Below are 21599 nucleotides of genomic sequence, written 5' to 3'. Positions count from 1 at the left end.
TCTACTTTCTCATTATTAGTGTATAGGAATGCAAGGGATTTCTGTGTGTTGATTTTATATCCTGCAACTTTACTATATTCATTGATGAGCTCTAGTAATTTTCTGGTGGAGTCTTTAGGGTTTCCTATGTAGAGGAGCATGGAATAACCACTATTAAAAAGTAAAGAAATGTCAAGGATGTAGGAGAAATTAGAACCCTGTGCACTGTTAAAGGGGAATGCAAAATGGTACAGCACTAGGAAAACAGTATGGTAGTTCCTAAAATATAAGAATGGAATTTCTATATGACAGAGGAATTCCATTTCTAGGTATAGAGTTGGCCTTCTGTATCCATGGATTCAAAGATTTAACCAACCCCAAGTTGGTTAAATCTGATGATGGAAAACCCATGAATATGGAGGGCCAAATGTATTCACTGTGCTACACCATTTCATAGAAGGGATTCAACCATCTGCAGGTTTTGGTATCCACAGGGGCTCCTGGACACAATCTTCAATGGACACTAAAGAATAAAAGCAGGATCTCAAAGAGGTATTTGCACATCCATGTTCATAGCAGCATTATTCACTATAGCCAGGCAGTAGGAGCAACCCAAGCACTCATTGACAGATGAATGATTAATCAAAAGCACAGCATGAATATACAAGAGAGTATGATTCAGCGTTAAAAAAAGAAGCAAATTCTGACAAATTCTACAACATGGATAGACCTTGAGGCTATTATGCCAAGTGAAATAATCAGTCATAAAAAGAAATACTACATGATTGTATTTATATGAGATACCAAGAGTAGTCAGATTCAGAGACAGTAGAATAGTGGTTTCCAGGGACCTGAAGAAGGGGAAATTGCGAGCTGCCATTTAATGGATATTGGTTGAACAATGTGAATGTACTTAACACTACTTGAGTGTACACTTAGAAACGGTTAAGTTGTAAAACATTATTACACTTTTACAATTAAAAATCTTTAATAAAGCTAAATACATATACACATACATGCATGTATAAATAAAGGTGACCCCTGAACAACTCAAGGGTTAATCTGAGTATAATTTATAGCTGGCACTGTTTCCGAGGTTCCTACACATTCTCAGATTCAACTAATCACAGACTGTGCAGTACTGTAGTATTTACTATTGAAAAAATATAAGTGGACCTTTATAAAGGTCAAACCTGCACTGTTCAAGTATCAGTTCAGTTCAGTCAGTCGTGTCCAACTCTTTGCAGCCCCATGAATTGCAGCACACCAGGCCTCCCTGTCCATCACCATCTCCTGGAGTTTACTCAGACTCATGTCTATCGAGTCAGTGATGCCATCCAGCCATCTCATCCTCTGTCATCCCCTTTTCCTCCTGCCCCCAATCCCTCCCAGCATCAGAGTCTTTTCCAATGAGTTAACTCTTCACATGAGGTGGCCAAAGTACTGGAGTTTCAGCTTTAGCATCAGTCCTTCCAAAAAACACTCAGGGCTGATCTCCTTTAGGATGGACTGGTTGGATCTCCTTGCAGTTCAAGGGACTCTCAAGAGTCTTCTCCAACACCACAGTTCAAAAGCATCAATTCTTCAGCGCTCAGCTTTCTTCACATATATATATGCATAATTTTTAATGCTGGATTAAATACCTAGCTATCATTCAAGAATGAGGCCAAAAAAAAAAAAAAAAAAAAGCAGACAATTATTAAAGTACTCCAATCACTTATGGTTTTAGTTTTTATACTTAGTTTTGTTCCTAAAACTTACACTGAAGATGAGTATATTTTTTAAAGACTAAGAACACTGATAAACTCACTGCTGGCTTAAGAAACAGAACACCATCAGTAATTCTGAGGCCCCGATGTTCCTTTACACCCTTCCTCCCTTGAGAGGTAGCCACAATCCTTATTTTACAGTAATTACTAGCCCTAATTTTCTTTATAGTTTAAACTCATATGAATTTTTTAAATCAACAGCAGGGCGTTCAGTTTTAACTTCTCTGAATTTCAAAACAGTTCATTTATATTTTCACATTATTTTTTCAAGATTTTTTTTGGTGTGGACCAATTTTAAAGTCTTTATTGAATTTCTTACAACATTTTTTCTGTTTTATGTTTTGGTTTTTTGGCCTCTAGTTATGTAGGATCTTAGCTTCCTGACCAGGGATTGAACTCACACCTCTTGCACTGGAAAGCAGGGGGTCTTACTCCCCACTAGGGAAGTGCATTCACACTATGTATTATTGCATTGCATGAATGCAACCCAATTTATGCCTTGTAAATGTAGATGTGCATCTGGCTCATTTCAACTTTTGTTCTTAAGGATACACTGCTACAAACACCGATGTGTTTCTTGATATACATGCATAACTTTCACCAAGCTGTAGAGCTGCACCTTAGGGTGTCTATTTGCTTATTAATTTTAACAAATGCAAAACTATTTTCCAAAATGGTTTTACCAAGCAACACATCAAACAGCAATATGAGAGTTATTTTTAAAAGGAACACTATATTATCCAAAAACTGTTCATATTTTCCTTGCAACATGTAGATCTATGATTTATGGCTTCAAATAATTTATTTTGAATTTATAAATATCCTTGTTGCATGTGCAAATTTTCCCAATTCCCACACACTGTACAATTTTACAAACTGGGAAGCTACCATGAATATATATATTCTCTCATGATGTTATTTAAAATGTAAATTTTTTTAGTTCAAAAAGTTTTGTGGTCAAGGCAAAACAAGTGTTGCAATGAATGATCATTATCTTCTGAGAAGATATATTTTAGCACCATACCCTTTTACCAGAGTTCAAGCCTGCTTAAGCTCCTTGGTCTTTAGCTTCATCAGCTCACATGCCTGACCCAACTTAACACAGAAGACACACATCTTCTGAGTTCTATTCCCAACTCTGCCTCCAAGAATTTGTGTGACTTTATTAAAGGTCAAGAAACTCAACCTCAATTTTTTTTTTAATTGGTGAAATGAAGATTTAACAAAATAATCTCAAAGGAAAATTATGAAAATTCTATTGTTCTGGAAAATTTTATTGTTCTATGATACTACGTCACTAGCTGGCAGTGAGGAGGCTCTATTCACCCCCAAATGTCCTTTTTCTTTTTTGCAGAGGGAGAGTACTTTATTACACTTTTCTTCCACCCTAATTGAATGTCTATAGATGGGTGTGCATTCCTAGTTTTCTGAAGACCCACTCCTTTTAACTGTTAGATCCTGATCCTATGACATTCATGTTCTCTTCCTCGACTTGAAACATTTGAGTTTTTAATCCCTTTCTACAGCAATATTCTTATCTACTGAGATCTTAGTATTTATCACAATAAATAGAATGAGTTAATTCTACAGGGTGTGACTTACAGTTGACAGACTGTTTTCATGTCTACTATGTCACCTGTGACATAGTCATCCTGCTGATTGGTGTGATTACAGAACATCTAAAGTCTCTCTCCAAGCTCAATTAATGGCAAAACAGGTCAAAGTATCTTCTGTAATGATCCACCAGCACGGTCTCAGACACACAGTACCTGCCTCTCTCTAAGGAAAGGGTCACACCACCAGCTGCCAGCTTCCTGCTGGTGACTGGCACAGCCCGCCAGGCTCCTGGGCATGTACTGGCATCAGGTGCTCTCCAGCAAGTGGCTTGCTCTACTCAGAACCACCCTGGAAGCCGGCTCCAGACAACACGGAGGAGCCAAGCTGAGCATATGCTCTCAGAAGGGGAGTCAGGAAACAACCAGGATGTCAGCATCCACATCTTGGCATGAGTTCTGAACCCTTAAACAACACTTCCAACTTCTCTCCACGGAGAAGTGCAAGGAAAGCTCCCCATTTCAGTGAATTCAGTCACATTCCCCAAAACATACCATCCCCCCCTTTCACAATCCCTGGGAGGAACTGACACAGGACATTTGCAAGTTGGCACTGTCTCGGTGCTCTGCTTGTCTCGTGTTAATGTGTTTATTTGCTTTTCAAGGATCATCTTGCTCATCCACAGGCAGTCAAAAGAACATACAACAGCATTAGCCAGATTGGCTGTCACCATATTAGTGTAACCTTTACTATCTGCTGACACGTTGTTTTTTGTTCCCAGCCCAGATGTCATACACAACGAAGTTTATTCTCTCTTCTGTGCAAGTGTGTCCAGGAATGCCAACATAATTCAACCAACTGCTTGGTATTTTAAGAAAGAACTTTAGTTTTGAAAACTGTTCAAATTTTCAATCCACCACCTACCACCCAGGTCACTCACTGCCAACTTCATTTCTCCCAAGCTTGCCCCAGATACAGTCTTCAATTATGCCAAAAATAGTATGGTTTTCAACTAATCAAGTCAGCTGAAATGTACCATAAGATGGCCATTTGAGCCTGTTATACTAGAAACTCTCATCCTGGATCTCTAATTCTAAATACAGGCAGGTTATGTAGGTACATGTGTGCTTAGTCATGTCCAGCACTTTGTGACTCCATGGACTACCGACCACCAGAGACTCCTCTGTCCATGGGGTTTTCTAGGCAAGAGTACTGGAGTGAGTTGCCATTTCCTCCGCCAGGGCATCTTTCCAACCCAGGGATCAAACCCATGCCTCCTGTGTCTCCTGCACTGGTAGGCGGACTCTTTGACACTGATCCACCTGAGAAGTCCCAGGTTACGTAGGAGCAGCCTCAAACCATGCGCACACTGTCTTGGAGACAAAATTTTCTGACCTTGAAGTCAAAACCTTGGAGTCATCCTTAATTTTTCTTTTTTCCCTTCACATTACCAAACCAAACCAGCAGGACACTGTCAGTTATACCAAAAATAACTCTAGAACCTGGGCATTTTTCACTATCTCCACTGTGACAAATTTAACTCAAGACATCATTATTTCTCACTTAAACTAGGAGCCTTCTGGTGAGCTCTGTTTCCATTCTCACCTTCCAAGGTCCATTTCCGACACCACAGCCAAATGATTTTTGTAAAACAAAAACAAGTTTCTATCATTCCCTTACTAACCACAATCTAACACAGCTTCCCAAGCAACTGAAGTCAAAAGCTAGTGTATCACCTTGCTGACAACATCCCACGTGATGTGAGTCTGGCTCTCTCACTTACCGCCCTGACCCTGCTCACCACTCCGACCACACTGAGCTTCTTTTCCTCCTTCAGAGACACCAGAGCCATCCCCATCTCTGCCTCTGTGTTTTCATCTTCCTCTGCTTATACTGGTTTTTGCCAGTATAAGCAATCCTTCTCTCATCACTCTGATCTCAGTTTGAATGTCACTTCCCAGAGAAGCTTCCAGCACCAGCCTTACTAACTTAACTCCTTAGTTTTTGTCCTGATTTCACCCTGTTTTCCTCTTAGCAGTTTTCAAACCCTCAGAGTATGCTGTTTGATCACTGCTTACACATGCTGGCTGTCCTCCCCAATTGTTGTTGCTCAGTCACTCAGTCATGCCCAACTCTTCTGCAACCCCGCGGAGGGTAGCCCACCAGGCTTCTCTGTCCATGGGTTTCTTCTGACAAGACACGGGAGTGGGCTGACATTTCCTACTCCAGTCCTCCTCATAGAATAAGACTATCATTAACAGGAATTTGCAATTTTTTCCATTAAATGTAACACCAGCTCATAGAACAGTACTCAACAAAAATAGTCAGTGCTTAACAAATGAAGAAGCAAATTAATGAATATCTGAAAATATTTCTAAGAACTCAGGCTTAACTGATTCATGAGTAGACTGCTACCAAATTACATATCTTCTGGAATTCTAACAAGCAAGATTATGTCAAAACATTGGGAAAATCCAATATAAGCATCTGTTTCACACGGGCAAAAGTATAAAGTGCCCAGTAATGAGTGATCATTTTTAGTTGTTACCAGTCACATCTTCAAATAATCAGCCTTTGTTCATTTGGGACAAGATCAGGGGGATTTAATTGACCATGGGCACTAAATATGAATGTCAATTATTAAAGCATTATTTATTCAACAAGTAGTGTGGGGAGAAATGGTCAAGATATTTTTAGGAAAAAAGAATAAAGCTAGATATCTAACTCTCCACATTACCTTAAAATTAATTCCTGATTAATTCTGAATGAAAAAGAAAGTGTGAAAGTTCTATAGCATCTATAATTAGGGGATGAGAACCCTACACTTTGGATACAATTATCAACATAATAATGAAAGCAATAAGTTTTGAGATATTATTCATAGACATGATGTAAACCCTTGTCAAATTTGTTAAGAGCATTAATTTCAAGTTGAAGGTTATTTATGTCCTTTTCAATGCTGTTTTCCATACCCCTGCACCTACCAAGTACCACCTTATCAAGTTGAGTTAATAATCCAGGAGGGTTTGTGATCAACTTGTTTGATTAAAATCCTCAAGAACTTCAGGAATTCCCTGGTGGTGCAGTGGTTAAGACTTTGTGCTCTCACTGTCAGGGCCCTGGGTTCAATCCCTGGTTGGGGAATTAAGTTCCCTCCCACAAGCTGCATGGCACGGCTAAAGAAAAATTCTCAAGACTTCAACATCTTCACTAGAAACACTTCTAGTTTTCAAGTCATCTGGTATAGTATGTAAAGCTGGACTTGGGACTTTCCTGGTGATCCAGAGGTATAGACGTCATGCTTCCACTGCAGGGGACATGAACTCAATCTCTGGTCACAGAACTAAGCTCTCCTGTACAAAACAAACAGAACAACATGCTACTAAACGGGGCTTACTCTTTTACGTCCTTGGAGGGCACAAAGGCACAACTCTAAAACATACAACACAGTAGACAAGCTCAGAATCCAGAGTCAGACAGCTAGATTCTCCCTTTCAGCTTGAGTGTCATATTAACTGCTATAAACCTGTTTTCTTCATGAAATTAAGGGTAAGAGTAGTAATGTAGCTCATAGGGGTGTGCTCAGGATTGATGTGATACTATATCTAGAGAGGGGCCACTAAGCACAGGTTGAGTCTGTTAGACAGCGGGGTCTGGACACAGCTGACTGGCAATGAGCAGCCGTCCCCTTCTACAGGTGGTACTCCTACACTGCAGAGACAGTGAAAGTCACACGGCCGCTGTGACTGCGCGTCTTGAGCCGGTGTTCCAGCCCCCACCCACCCTCCGCCAGCCCTTCCCCATTCCATGAGCACCTTCTCTCCTGCATTAAACCCTCTTCTGTCTGCAGTTCCCAGTATGGATCCTGGATCCTATATTGAAATCTAATTTGCAGACACCTCAGAACAAAAAGTAATACTTACAGAGCATGACTAGGTACCAGGCGTTTGTTCTACATCTCTGTGTACAGTGACTCATTTAATCCTCTAACAATCTTATGAGGTAGATCCTATTATTATCCTGCTTTTAAAAAATTTAATTAGAGGGTAATTATTTTACAGTATTGTGATGGCCTCTGCCATATATCAGCATGAAAGGCCATAGACATACATGGGTCCCCCTGCCTCCTGAGCCCCTCTCCCACCTCCCTCCCCATCCCATCCCTCCCGGGCACAGGTTCCCTGCATCATACATCAAACTCCCACTGGCTACCTACTTTACATATGGTAATGTATACGTTTCAATCCTTTTCTCTCAAGTCACCCCACCCCCTCCTTTTCCCACTGTGTTCAAAAGTCTGTTCTTTGTGTCTGCCCTGTGCATAGAACTGTCAGTACCATCCTTCTAGATTCCCATATATATGTGTTAATACCAGTATTTGCCTTTTTCTTTCTGACTTACTTCACCCTAGGCTCTAGGTTCATTCACCTCATTAGAACTGACTCAAATGTGTTTCTTTTTATAGATGAGTAATATTCCATTCTGTGTATGTACCACAACTTCCTTATCCATTTATCTGTCGATGAACATCTAGGCTGCTTTCATGTCCTAGCTATTGTAAACAGTGCTGCAGGGAACATTGGTTCATGTGTCTTTTTCAATTATGGTTTCCTCAGGGTATAGGCCCAGTAGTGGAATTGCTAGATCATATGATCGTTTTATTCCTAGTTTTGTACGGAATCTCTATACTCTTCTCCATGGTGGTTGTATCAGTTTGCATTGCCACAAACAGTGTAAGAATCTTCCCTTATTATCCTCATTTTAAGTAAAGAAACTGAAGAACAAAGAGATAAACATTAGCCCTCAGATTAAGTAGCTACTAAGTAGTAAAGGGAGGATTCAGACACAGGCCCAATCTTAACCATGTCTCACAAATACAACAGGCAAATGATAACCCAGCTTAAAACAGTCCACCCTTCTTCCACTGAACTGCTACAGAAAAATAAAATAACAGAGAGTCAGAAGCCCATATAGAAAACAGTCCAATCCCCTCATTTGTGATCTGGATAAACTAAGATTGCTGCTACTGCTGCTAAGTCGCTTCAGTAGTGTCCAACTCTGTAGGACCCCATAGACAGTGGCCTACCAGGCTCCCCCATCCCTGGGATTCTCCAGGCAAGAATGCTGGAGTGGGTTGCCATTTCCTTCTCCAATGCATGAAAGTGAAAAGTGAAAGTGAAGTCACTCAGTCCTGTCCAGCTCTTTGCGACCCCATGGACTGCAGCCTACCAGGCTCCCCTGCGCATGACATTTTCCAGGCAAGAGTACTGGAGTGGGGTGATATTGCCTTCTCTGAAATTAAGGTTCTGGGCAGTTAAATGACCTAAATAAAATTACATCATTGATAAACAAAAACCAGGGATGGGATACAACTGTTTTAACACCAAATGCAGGATATCATGATGCCAATAATTTTTCCTGATTTTTAGCAATTCTACATATCCAAAAATATGCATTGCTGATACGTATCTGAAAAGGTTCAGTTCAGTTGCTCAGTCATGTCCAGCTGTTTATGATCCCATGGACTGCAGCATGCCAGGCTTCCCTGTCCATCACCAACTCCCAGAGCCTGCTCAAACTCATGTCTATTGAGTCAGTGATGCCATCCAACCATCTCATCCTCTGTCGTCCCCTTCTCCTCCCGCCTTCAATCTTTCCCAGCATCAGGGTCTTTTCAAATGGCCAAAGTATTGGAATTTCAGCTTCAGCATCAGTCCTTCCAATGAATATTCAGGACTGATTTCCTTTAGGATGCACTGGTTGGATCTCCTTGCAGTCCAAGGGACTCTCACGAGTCTTCCCCAACACCACAGTTCAAAAGCATCAATTCTTCGGCACTCAGCTTTCTTTATAGTCCAACTCTCACTCACATCCATACGTGACTACTAGAAAAACCATAGCTTTGAACAGACAGACATTTGTTGGCAAAGTAATGTCTCTGCTTTTTAATATGCTGTCTAGGTTGGACACAGTTTTTCTTCCAAGGAACAAGCGTCTTTTAATTTCATGGCTGCAGTCACCATCTGCAGTGATTTTGGAACCCCAAAAAATAAAATCTCTCACTGTTTCCCCATCTATTTGCCATGAAGTGATGGGACTGGGCCACAGTCGTGGATGCCACAATCTTAGTTTTCTGAATGTTGAGTTTTAAACCAACTTTTTCACTCTCCTCTTTCACTTTCATCAAGAGGCTCTTTAGTTCTTCTTCAATTTCTGCCATAAGGCTGGTGGCATCTGCGTATCTGAGGTCATTGATATTTCTCCTGGCAATCTTGATTCCAGCTTGTGCTTTATCTAGCTTGGCATTTCACATGATGTACTCTACATGTAAGTTAAACAAGCAGGATGGCAATATACAGCCTTGACATACTCCTTTCCCAATTTGGATCCAGTCTGTTGTTCCATGTCCAGTTCTAGCTGTTGCTTCTGGACCTGCATGCAGGTTTCTCACGAGGCAGGTTAGGTGGTCTGGAAAAGTGTTAAGCTTCAAAAGTCAGCAAGACTGAAACATCTGTTGAGCCCTTTTTTAATACAATAAAGGGAAAGAGGGACTAGCTACAGAACAAAAATGAAAAACTTTAATTAGTATTTCAAAATTCAATGTTTAAAAGTATTTCAAATTGCATAAAGTTTTACCTAGAGCTATTACCAAGTAACATAACTTCCATAATTAGATCATATCCACTTCAATTTTCTGCCATTCCATATGGTAAAAATTATGTGAAGTCTCAAAGGGTTAATGAAGTGTTGTATTTTTAAAGAGATGCAGTGCACGGGCTTTTCAACAAATGTGGTATGCATTTTTACCTCTCCGATAATTAGCAAGATGTGAAAAATGTGAACACCCGTGGGTAAAACTGCTACTGGGCATTCATGTCCCCAGACTTTTCTGGTTTCAATGATAATTAGAAAGCAAAAGCAGATTAACATTTTCATCTTAATAACCTCAGAATTTTTTAAAGGAAAAATTAAATCAAGCCCATAGATTTTTCCATACTGTAATAAAGTATTACCATTGCTGTATTATAGAAATGACCTTGAAGCAATCTGGTATTTGAAAACCCTTAAAAATAAAGCTAGGAACTGACTTCGGGGGGATGTTATCTGTGTCATGTGTTTTTGTGAGGTTTTTTTGTTGTTGTTGGTTTTCTGCAATTTATTTGCACAAATTTAATCTCTTGGATTGGAATTTCAAATCCCTGATAATTAAAAAGAGAATTTGCAAGGAGATAACATTTTCTCTCTCTGCCAGATTGCCCAAGTAGCAACCCGGCTGGGCAACAGCAATCATGGAAAATGATGCACACAAGTCCCTGAATAAAAATAAAAATGCCAGCATGTGTTTACTCCTCAGCAGTAAATACAACCCCTATTATTCACACTGTCTCAAGTGCATCTCCCTAGAGAAACTGATCCTCCCCCTGCAGGCTCAGCATGAGTTCACAAAGCAAGGCTGCAGGTGACATTGGGAGGGGCAGCTTCCTAAAATGCCTCGAAAGAGGCTGGCGTCCCACACCCCAGCAAGTCTACAAAACACAGACAATCTGGCAACTTAGTTCTATACATCAAGCTGCTTGGTTTATTGTGAAATAAATGGACTAGGATTGAATTCAGAAAAATCACTTATTTCCCATAGACTGGAAACTATGACATTAATAATGGAACTCTGGTATGGTTTTGAACTTTTCCATTAAGTGTATTTTTGCTAACTCCTTATAAATCTCATTTTTAAAATACTTCCTTATAAGTCTATTTATTAAGTAAACATTCATTTATTTATATTTTAACAAACTAAAGTCAACCACCAGAGCTCTGATTAACAAGGGATTAACACTAATACCCCAGACAAAAATAAAAAAGTCAAAAAACAAAAAAATAGCAACAATAAAAACAGTGTTGTTTTACTGAGATGTGTAGCTAAGAGTCAAACACAACTGAGCTACTTCTCTTTCACTTTTCACTTTCATGCATTGGAGAAGGAAATGGTAACCCACTCCAGTGTTCTTGCCTGGAGAATCCCAGGGACAGGGGAACCTGGTGGGCTGCCGTCTATGAGGTCACACAGAGTCGGACACAACTGAAGTGACTTAGCAGCAGCAGCAGCAGCAGCTTCATCAGGAGAAATGTCTGATTTCCACCAGGTTGATGGATATTGAAAAGACTTGACTATGGCCTGGTCTGCCCTCAAATTCTCTAAGTACCTAGATTTTTGGAACAATTGGTGCTTCTTTTCTACAGCAACAATTAAGGAAGAAAACACTCAAATCATCCTCAGACACCAAATCAAAGCAAAACAACTCTCAACTTGAAGAATCTTACGGTCCTTGCCTTTTATTGCCATTGCCTCAAAAATAAGAGGTGCTCTCGAGATGCAACAACCATATTTCTGAGTTGTAAAAATTCAGCACAGGATGAAATTCTATTTGAGAAGTCTTTCACCTCTTACTGGATAAACAGTAGATAATGCCACCACTCATCAGTCTAAAGAGGCTTTTGGACCCTACTAGCTCTGACTCTGTGCAGTCTTTTCTGTACAAATGACAATTTTAGCCATCAGAGAGAGTATGTTCAAAAGATGTTTTTATTCAATCACTAAGGCAGGTCTGACTTTTTGCAACCCCACTGGCTGCAGTCCACCAGGTTCCTCCATCCGTGAGATTTCCCAGGCCAGAATACTGCAGTGAGTTGCCATTTCCTCCTCCAGATGATCTTCCTGACCCAGGGATCGAACTTGTGTTGGTCAAATGATGTGTTTAGCTATTAGAGATAGTATGTCCTAAGATTGAGTTTACATCAATCTTTCCATGGGTGTAACTGCCCCTTCCAAAATTTTATTCAGTATTGAAGAAGGAATGGCTGCCCACTCCAGTATCCTTGCCTGGAGAATTCCATGGACAGAGAAGCCTGGCAGGCTACAGCCCATGGGGTCGCAAAGAGTCAGATAAAACTGAGCGGCTAACATTTTTACTTTTCAAAAATCTTATTCAGTATTCAAATGTACAATCCCAGTTCTTATATTTAGTAACTTGTTCTGTTTATTGTTTACTCACGAAAGATCCAGGGAGTAACCACCCTATGCTGTAAAACAAGTAGAAATTTCTAAGAAATTAGTCATCAGCAATAGTTGGTGCCTTGCTGAACTGTTGCATCTGAAAGCAAAGGCCAATGAGCCCGACTTCCCTCTAACAGACTACCCATTAACTATATTAACAACCACTTTCACCACTGAAAACTATAATTAACTGTGTTAGCAAGTAACAAGCTGCCAGCCAACATAGTTAAGTAATTGCAGGAAGTTAAAATGCTTGGTTTAGCTCTTCCAAAACTTAAGCGTAAACGATCATTAAGTTCGAATTGACTACACACTAAAAAAAAAAGAAAACTTCATGTGAGCCTTCTACCTTTTTTAGCTATTGGTCTATTTCATTCCTCTTTTCTTGGTCAAAGTCTTTTCAGCATTAAGTCTACCTTTGCTACATCCACTTCCTCAGTGCTTTTAACCCCTGGGTCTAAAGACTTCATTATCAACTTCCGCAAAATGTTTTCTTTCTAACTTCACAGTTACTCTTTTTAAACTGAACGGAATTGCCATCTCCGCTACATACACAGTAAGTCCCCTATATATGAACCTATATTTCCTAGTTCCTAAATTCAGATTTCAATGAATGTGAAACTATGATACCACCAAAGTTAAGAAGCTGCTAATGGTACCCAGTGGTATTCAGAAAAGAGTCCATGTTCTACTCTGATTCAGAGGGCAAAACTCCTATAGTCTAGAATTTTATTTTTCAATCCACTCTTTTTTTCTGGAACTGAGAGATGCGAGAATAGCAATGGGAACTTAAGGACATAAAAGTTTCTGAATAATGACTGATAGACGCCATTAAAAATGAACAAGAATTAAATAAACATACTCAGAATTCTAGGTTTACATGTGTGTGCATGCTCAGTCTTTCATTTATGTCCAACCCACTACGACCCCATAGACTGTAGCTTTCCAGGCTCCTCTATCCTTGGGATTTCCCAGGTAAGACTACTGGAGTGAGTTGCCATCTCCTCCTCCAGGGGATTTTCCCAACCCAGGGATCGAATCAGTGTCTCCTGCATTGCAGGCAGATTTTTTATGGCTGAGCCACCAGGGAAGCCCCAAGTTTACATGACACCAGGCCATTAATTCCTGACCTTCTTTCCTGCCAGATAACAGTGAATGGTTCAGATAAGATCCATCCTCTTGCCCTTCCAGAGCCTCTAACCTACTGGAGAGTTTACATTTACTTTGCCATTAAAAAATACTGGAGGAGATCCTCCTAAGGACATATGCTTGCCATACTACAGAAACCCAAGGTTAGGGGAAATTTTTGAACTGAGTATAACTGTTTATACCCACTCAGTGCTGGCTGGAAACTTCCAAAGAAAAGCTTTGGTCCATATTGAAACAAAGTCTTATTCAGAAGAAGTGCTGAATCTTATCTGAGCTATGAAATAGGAGGCTACAGTGACACTGAGTCCTTTAAGCATCAGAATGGATGCACGGAAGCACTAAAGCTTCAGGAAGCTTAAAATCAGAGGCTGGTGGAGGGGAACAGAATGTCACACACACAAAAGAAAACCACAAGGCTGGATGTGACCATGCTAAAGGGGTTCAAGTGCTCTCTAATTCTAAAGCGAAAATGCTTCCACACATTGTTGCATACGTCTGTGTGTTAGTCGCTCAGTGGTGTCCGATTCTTTTGCAACCCCATGGACTGTAGCCCTCCAGGCTCCTCAGCCCTTGGGATTCTCCAGACAAGACTACTGGAGTGGGTTGCCATTTCCTTCTCCTTGGGGCCCTTTTAAGATGGAAAGAACTCTTGTCTACATTACTGTTATTCTACATTTATATTGTATGATGGTCATAATACATCAACAATTCCCATATACTGAATATTTTGCCAAGTATCTAGCACTGCATAAACTTTTAAAATGCATTTTTGTTTAATCCTAGCAACAAGCTTCTTCCAGCTTCTATTCATTAATGAATGCATATGTGTGTGTGTACGTGCATGCGCTTAGTCTCTTGCTCATATGCAACTGTTTGTGGCCCCATGGACTGTAGCCCACCAGGCTCCTCTGTCCATGGGTTTCACAGGAAAGAATACTGGAGCGGGTTACCATTTCCTTCTCCAAGGGATCTTTTCCAACCCAGGGATCAAACTCATGTCTCCTGTTTCCTGCATCAGCAGGCAGATTTTTTACTGCCTGAGCCACTAGGGAAGCCCCATTAATGAGTGAATATGTCACTAAAAACAAATCTTTATCTTTACCTTATCCAGCCCAAGTCTGTACAGTATCAGCAATCGAGATTGTGGACATAATACAATGAGGCCTCTAACTCTAGTGGTATAGAGCTCACAATATGAATTAATATATGTACCTTTTGTCTTTACAACAATGAGGTAGATATGATAGGTGTGTTAATCCATTGCACTAATAAAAAACTGATATACACACAAAAAGGTTAAGTGACCTTGGTGAGAGTCAAACTGTGGCTTCTCTGTTGCACAGCAAGGGAAACCATAAACAAGACAAAATGCCAATCCTCTTATTGGGAGAAAATATTTGCAAATGAAGCCATGGGCAAAGGATTAATCTCTAAGATATACAAGTAGTTTATGAAGCTCAATATTGAACAAAACAAAAACCCAATCAAAAAATGGGCAAAAGACCTAAACAGACATTTCTCCAAGGAAGACATACAGAAGATGAACACATGAAAAGATGTTCGACACTGCTCTTCATTAGAAAAATGCATATTAAAACTACAATGAGGTATGACCTCGCACTGGTCAGAATGGCCATCATCAAAAAATCTACAAACAGTAAAGGCTGGAGAGGATGTGAAGGAAAGGGAACATTCCGATACTATTCAGTTCAGTTCAGTTCAGTTGCTCAGTCGTGTCTGACTCTTTGTAACCCCATGCAGCATACCAGGCCTCCCTGTCCATCACCAACTCCCAGAGTTTACCGAAACTCACGTCCATTGAGTCAGTGAGGTCATCCAACCATCTCATCCTCTGTCATCCCCTTCTCCTCCTGCCCTCAATCTTTCCCAGCATCTTTCCCATGGTTTCTTTCATGGGATTTTTCAAATGACTCAGATCTTCACATCAGATGGCCAATGTATTGGAGTTTCAGCTTCAACATCAGTCCTTCCAATGAACACCCAGGACTGCTCTCCTTTAGGATGAACTGGTGGATCTCCTTCCAGTCCAAAGGACTCTCAAGAGTCTTCTCCAACACCACAGTTCAAAAGCATCAATTCTTCGGCATTCAGCTTTCTTTATAGTGCAACTCTCACATCCATACATGACTACTGGACCTTTGTTGACAAAGTAATGTCTCTGCTTTTTAATATGCTGTCTAGGTTGGTCATAACTTCCCTTCCAAGGAGTAAGTGTCTTTTAATTTCATGGCTGCAATCACCATCTGCAGTGATTTTGGAGCCCAGAAAAATAAGTCAGCCACTGTTTCCACTGTTTCCCTATCTATTTGCCATGAAGTGATGGGACCAGATGCCATGATCTTCGTTTTCTGAATGTTGAGCTTTAAGCCAACTTTTTGACTCTCCTCTTTCACTTTCATCAAGAGGCTTTTTAGTTCCTCTTCACTTTCTGCCATAAGGGTGGTGTCATCTGCATATCTGAGGTTATTGATATTTCTCCCAGCAATCTTGATTCCAGCTTGTGCTTCCTCCAGCCCAGTGTTTTTCATGATGTACTCTGCAAATAAGTTAAATAAGCAGGGTGACAATATACAGCCTTGACGTACTCCTTTTCCTATTTGGAACCAATCTGTTGTTCCATGTCCAGTTCTAACTGTTGCTTCCTGACCTGCATACAGGTTTCTCAAGACAGTAGGAATGTAAATTGATACACCCACTGTGGAGAACAATATGGAGAAGTTTCTTTAAAAGAAAAAAAAAAACAGAACTCCCACATGACCCAGAAAGCCCACTACTGGGCATATATCCTGAGAAAACCATACTTCCAAAAGACCATGCATCCCAATGTTCACTTCAGCACTGTTTATAATAGCCAGGATATGGAAGCAACCTAGATATCTACCAACAGATTAATGGCTAAAGAAGATGTAGTGTGTGTGTGTGTGTGTGTGTGTGTGTGTGTGTGTATACATATATATATATACAGTCCATATATATATATATATATATATATGTATATATACACACAATGGAATAATATTCAACCATAAAGAGAAACTAACCTGGTCATTTGTAGTGATGTGGATTAACCTAGAATCTGTCATACTGAATGAAGTCAGAAAGGGAAAAGCAAATATTGTATATTATCCAATATAAATGGAATCCAGAACAATGGTACTGATGAACCTATTTGCAGCGGAGGATCAGAGATGCCAACATAGAGAGCAGACTTGCGGACACACAGCAGGGAAGGAAAGGGTGGCATGAATTGAGAGAATAGCACACAGATACACAACCATGTGTAAAAGAGATAGCTAATGGGAAGCTTCCGAACAGCACAGGGAGCTCAGCTCGGTGCTCTGTGATTACTTGGATGGGCTGGGATGAGGGGAGCGTGAGAGGGAGGCTCAAGAGGGAGGGGAGATTACGCTATTGTACAGCAGAAACTAACACAACTCTGTAGAGCAATTATGCTCATATTAAAAAATAAATTTAAAAAGAAGATTGTAAGAACCTGCTGCTGCTGCTGCTAAGTCGCTTCAGTCATGTCCAACTACTGTATAAAAAAAAAAAAAAAAAAAAAAAACAACAACCCTCTGGCTTTCTCAACGCAAGTCAGTGTTCTCATTTTTAAAACCATATAAGGCAGGGACTACTCTACTCCTTACTTTACAGATGAAGAAAAAGCAGTTTAGGTATATTAATATCACTTACTGGGTCAGGCAGATGTTAAATAGTAGAGTTAAAACTGTAAAAGCTTACCCATCTGCCTCCAAGCCCACCCTCTTAATTACTGCCATTGGTAATGAGTTACAAATCCTTAGATGAACCTCTATGTTCAATACTGAAAGAGAGAATTCAATATTGAAAGAGTGAGCTCAATTCATGAGAGAATAAATAAATACCTACAACACCTACCTTCATTCCCAATGATATACCAAATATAAATTAGTGTTCTCCAGTAGTAAGGAAAACATCCAGAGACAAAACAGCCAAATACTAAATATACTTGAAGAGATGTAAATCTGCCATTTTCTTTGTGGGAAGGATCCAGTGTATTTTAAAGGTCTCTAATAAAATTAGAAATGTCAAATGTTAAAGTTTATATCAGCAAAACTGTTTTTATGATGCAATATTTCTAGAACATCTATAAATACTTGACATTTATTCTCGGGATTGTATAAAAAAGATACATATTTGCTACCAAACTTTGGGTTGTGTAAATCATTCTAGATTTTCCTAAATTCTTATAGGTATTACACTCTGTTTTTATCCTTGCTCACTGAAAGCCAGATTGTGAAGATCTCTAGTTCTGAAGTGTGACACCTGAGCTCTACATATGAAAATTTATTTTAAAAAATCAAAAGGAAAAAGTAAATTTACAGTTGAGTTATAGGTTTATTGCCCATGGTCACCTTAAATTTTAGCCTTTATAATCCCTCACCTATGTTGATTTCTTTAGTTTTATCAATTCAGACAAATGTGATCAAACAGAAACAAAAACGTATGTGGTATGCTACCAAACGGGCAATCATTTCTAAGTCTTCTAGAAACCAAATAAGATGACATGCCAAAGAAAGCAGTATGTCTTTTAACTGTTTTAAGTTAGTTTTGAAACAGAGACTAAATTCCTCTCTTAAATTAATAGGTTAATATCCATTCTTCTGGGCTTCCCAGGTGGCTCACTGGTAAAGAATCCACCTGCCAATGCAGGAAAAAGACACAGATTTGATCCCTGGGTTGGGAAGATCCCTGGAGTACTAAATGGCAACCCACTCCAGTATTCTTGCCTAGAAAATTCCATGGACAGAGGAGCCTTGGGGGCTGTAGTCCATGGGGTCACAGAGTCAAACATGACTGAGCACGCACGCATGTGTGTGCACGCGCACACACACACACCCCTCTTCTACCAGAGGTATTAGCTGACATCCTCTTAGACGCCCTGTGTTGTCAAGTACTGCTACTGACTTTGTCATCACAGGTTTATTCCAATTTTCAAAGTTAATATCATGACTGTTTCTGGTTTCCCAATGTTAAAATATGCAAACAACAGAATTAATTTTATGCAATTTGAATTATCCAGAACCCATTTTAAAAACATTAAGAAGATGGCTTTCTGCGTATCAGCTATGAGAACAGAAATCGAAAATTGTTTTCCTTTTTATCTATATTGGAAGCTATTAAAAACTTTGCAAGTAACTAGAAAAGTTCATTTCAGGGGCAGGATAATTAGGAAAATTTAAGATTGCAAAGGAGGCCTTTTCTTTGTAAATATAAGCAGGGCAGGTAACAAAGAATAAAGATCTATAGGACAAGTTAGATTACTGATCTTTAGTGAATATTTCATTAAATAATAATAACACAGCCTTTTATTTATGTGGTTTCTGAAGAGTGTGCACATATTACTTTTTTAAGTCTCACCACCATTGCACCATTTCAGGTCAAATGGGCACCACTGTAATCTCATTATGCCAAAATATTAATTTTTCCTTCAATTCTCTTTCCAAAACAAAAACAGACAAACAAAGACAAATACTTCTATTTTTGACCCTGTGCCTTTATGAAAGTTTCCCATTCCTGAAAAACCTTTTCTCTGCTGGTCTATTTAAGTTCCTATTCATCCTTAAAGGATGGTTAAAGGCTGTCTCCTCTGAAGTACACCCAGAGAAGAGAAGTCACTCACCAACTCTTTTGTGCCACCGTCACTTCTTGAGGACATTTCTATGGTAGTGCTTATCACACCGTACTGCAACCATTTGCCCATGCATACGTCTCCTACATCGTGCCGTCTGATGGGGAGTTTCCCTGAGAGCAAGAGTTAATTCTAACTAGCACTTAGCAGACTGAAGCAACTTAGCAGCAGCAGCAGCACTTAGCAAGCACAAACATCGGAGAAGGCAATGGCACCCCACTCCAGTACTCTTGCCTGGAAAATCCCATGGATGGAGGATCCTGGTAGGCTGCAGTCCATGGGGTTGTGAAGAGTCAGACACGACTGAGCGACTTCACTTTCACTTTTCACTTTCCTGCATTGGAGAAGGAAATGGCAACCCATTCCACTGTTCTTGCCTGGAGAATCCCAGGGACGGGGGAGCCTGGTAGGCTGCCATCTATGGGGTCGCACAGAATCGGACATGATTGAAATGACTTAGCAGCAGCAGCAGCGGCAGGCACAAACATACTATGTTGTAGGAAGCTGGGAAAGTTTCTGCTTTAAGAAGCAGAAGCAAATTTCAGCCCACAATCTCAGGTGACCAATGGCTCACTTTTTTTTCTACACTGAGCCCATTATCTAATCTCAGTCAATTCATTGCTTTCCCACAACCACAACATTTTCCCTGAAGTTCCATCTAATCCCACATCCTTGGTGAGGAGCATGAGAATTTTGTCCTTGAGATTCATCTGTCCTTGCTAGCATCCCCAGAGACAATCGTGTTCTGACTGTGTCTTTGCTCTCCACCCACAGGGGCCCTCTGGGTCTGGGTGGTGACTCTCACTGCTCTTTCCATGCCAAGCAAGGAAGCGTTCCTTCCTCTGCCCCCAACCTACGCTGGGAAAATGGAACTTGGTTCTCCGTATCTTCTGGAGCTTTCCCTGGGGGACAGGACCTATGTCCCATTGCTTTGGGATCTCTGAAATCTCCAGATTCCCATCGTCTCTCCTTTCTAAGCCACAGAGTATTATCACTGAGACCCTGTTCAGAGAACAGCCAGAGCTGAAGGTCTCCCCAAGTCACCTCCTATTCTCTTGTCCAGCACCCCAATAGGAAGATACTTACTTAGTCTCAGAGGCATGATGTTCTTGTTTTGGTCTGTCCTTAGGCTGTGAACCTCCCTAGAATCTCGACTTGAGGCCATGGAGCCTTCCCTCTGCCTTCTAGAGTAGAGCTCCATTTCTGACGCAATGAAAAGCTTGCAACTGTGCTGTCCTAGTGGAGGGAATATGATGTGAGAACTAGGGGAACTGAGGGAAAAGGAATACCAAGTCACATACCTCTGGTGCAAAAGGAAAGCTGTGCATTGGCTGGCCTGAGACCAGGGTCAACTGGCTCCCAGAGTGCTTGAGTCAGTACTCTGACAAGAAGAATGCAATTTCTACTTACACTTTGTGTCGTTTCCATTGTCTCCCCTCAAGACCTCCACTACTGAGAAAGTTTCCCACCTCCCATGTGGTTCTTCCTCCACCGACTACACCAGGTGGTTCAGCAAGCTTTACTCAGAGACGGTGCTTTATCATGCTTCCAAAACTGACCTCCAAACTGGGATTGGTTGAGCCACTGAATGTGGGTATTTAGTTACTATGCCAGCAAATCCCTGCTACATCCAATTGCTGTTGTTCAGTCGCCCAGTTGTGTCCAACTCTTTGCAACCCCATGGACTGCAGCACGCCAGGCCTCTCTGTCCCTCACCATCTCCTGAAGTTTGCCCAAGTTCATGTCCACTGCATCAGTGATGCCATCCAGCCATCTTATCCTCTGATGCCCTCTTCTCCTTCTGCTGCATCCAACAGACACTTCTTCATCAAGACCTTTCAACTATGGACATCTCCTGCGTTCAACTCGTTTACTTGCAGCTTTCAACCTGGTGTCTCAGTAATTATCAAGGACCACTCATATTCTTTATGAGATTAAGAATACAAAATACAAATTAAATCCTTTAGTATAAAATTATTCCACCTTTATCCTACCAGTGATAAAAATGGCTGACTTGACAGAAAGACACAAAACTCAAGCTAATTTCAGGAGTGACATGAATTAGAACTGCTCCCTCCACACCTTCAGACAGACACTACTCTTGCGATGCATGGCACCTGACTGCGTAGCAGTCACAGATCAACTGTGTAGCCTTGGTCTTTGCTTCATTAGCATCGCATAGCTAACTAACTCATGGTGATGAACTGTGCCATCAGACTAACTTCTAGGGAAAAGAGAATTTTAACAAACAGGGGTTTTGATTTCTCAAGAAATAAATGCAGCTGGAAGTGGCACTAAGGTGGATCATTTTATAAATTTACACTGTATATTAAATAATGGCAAATTTTCCATCACATTTTACTGGAAGCAGATGTCCATTTTAGTCAAATCTTCACTGACAAAA

Source organism: Oryx dammah, unplaced genomic scaffold (assembly GCF_014754425.2).
Source record: "Oryx dammah isolate SB20612 unplaced genomic scaffold, SCBI_Odam_1.1 HiC_scaffold_21, whole genome shotgun sequence".
NCBI classification, from domain to species: domain Eukaryota; kingdom Metazoa; phylum Chordata; class Mammalia; order Artiodactyla; family Bovidae; genus Oryx; species Oryx dammah.
This window is presented reverse-complemented; position numbering follows the sequence as displayed.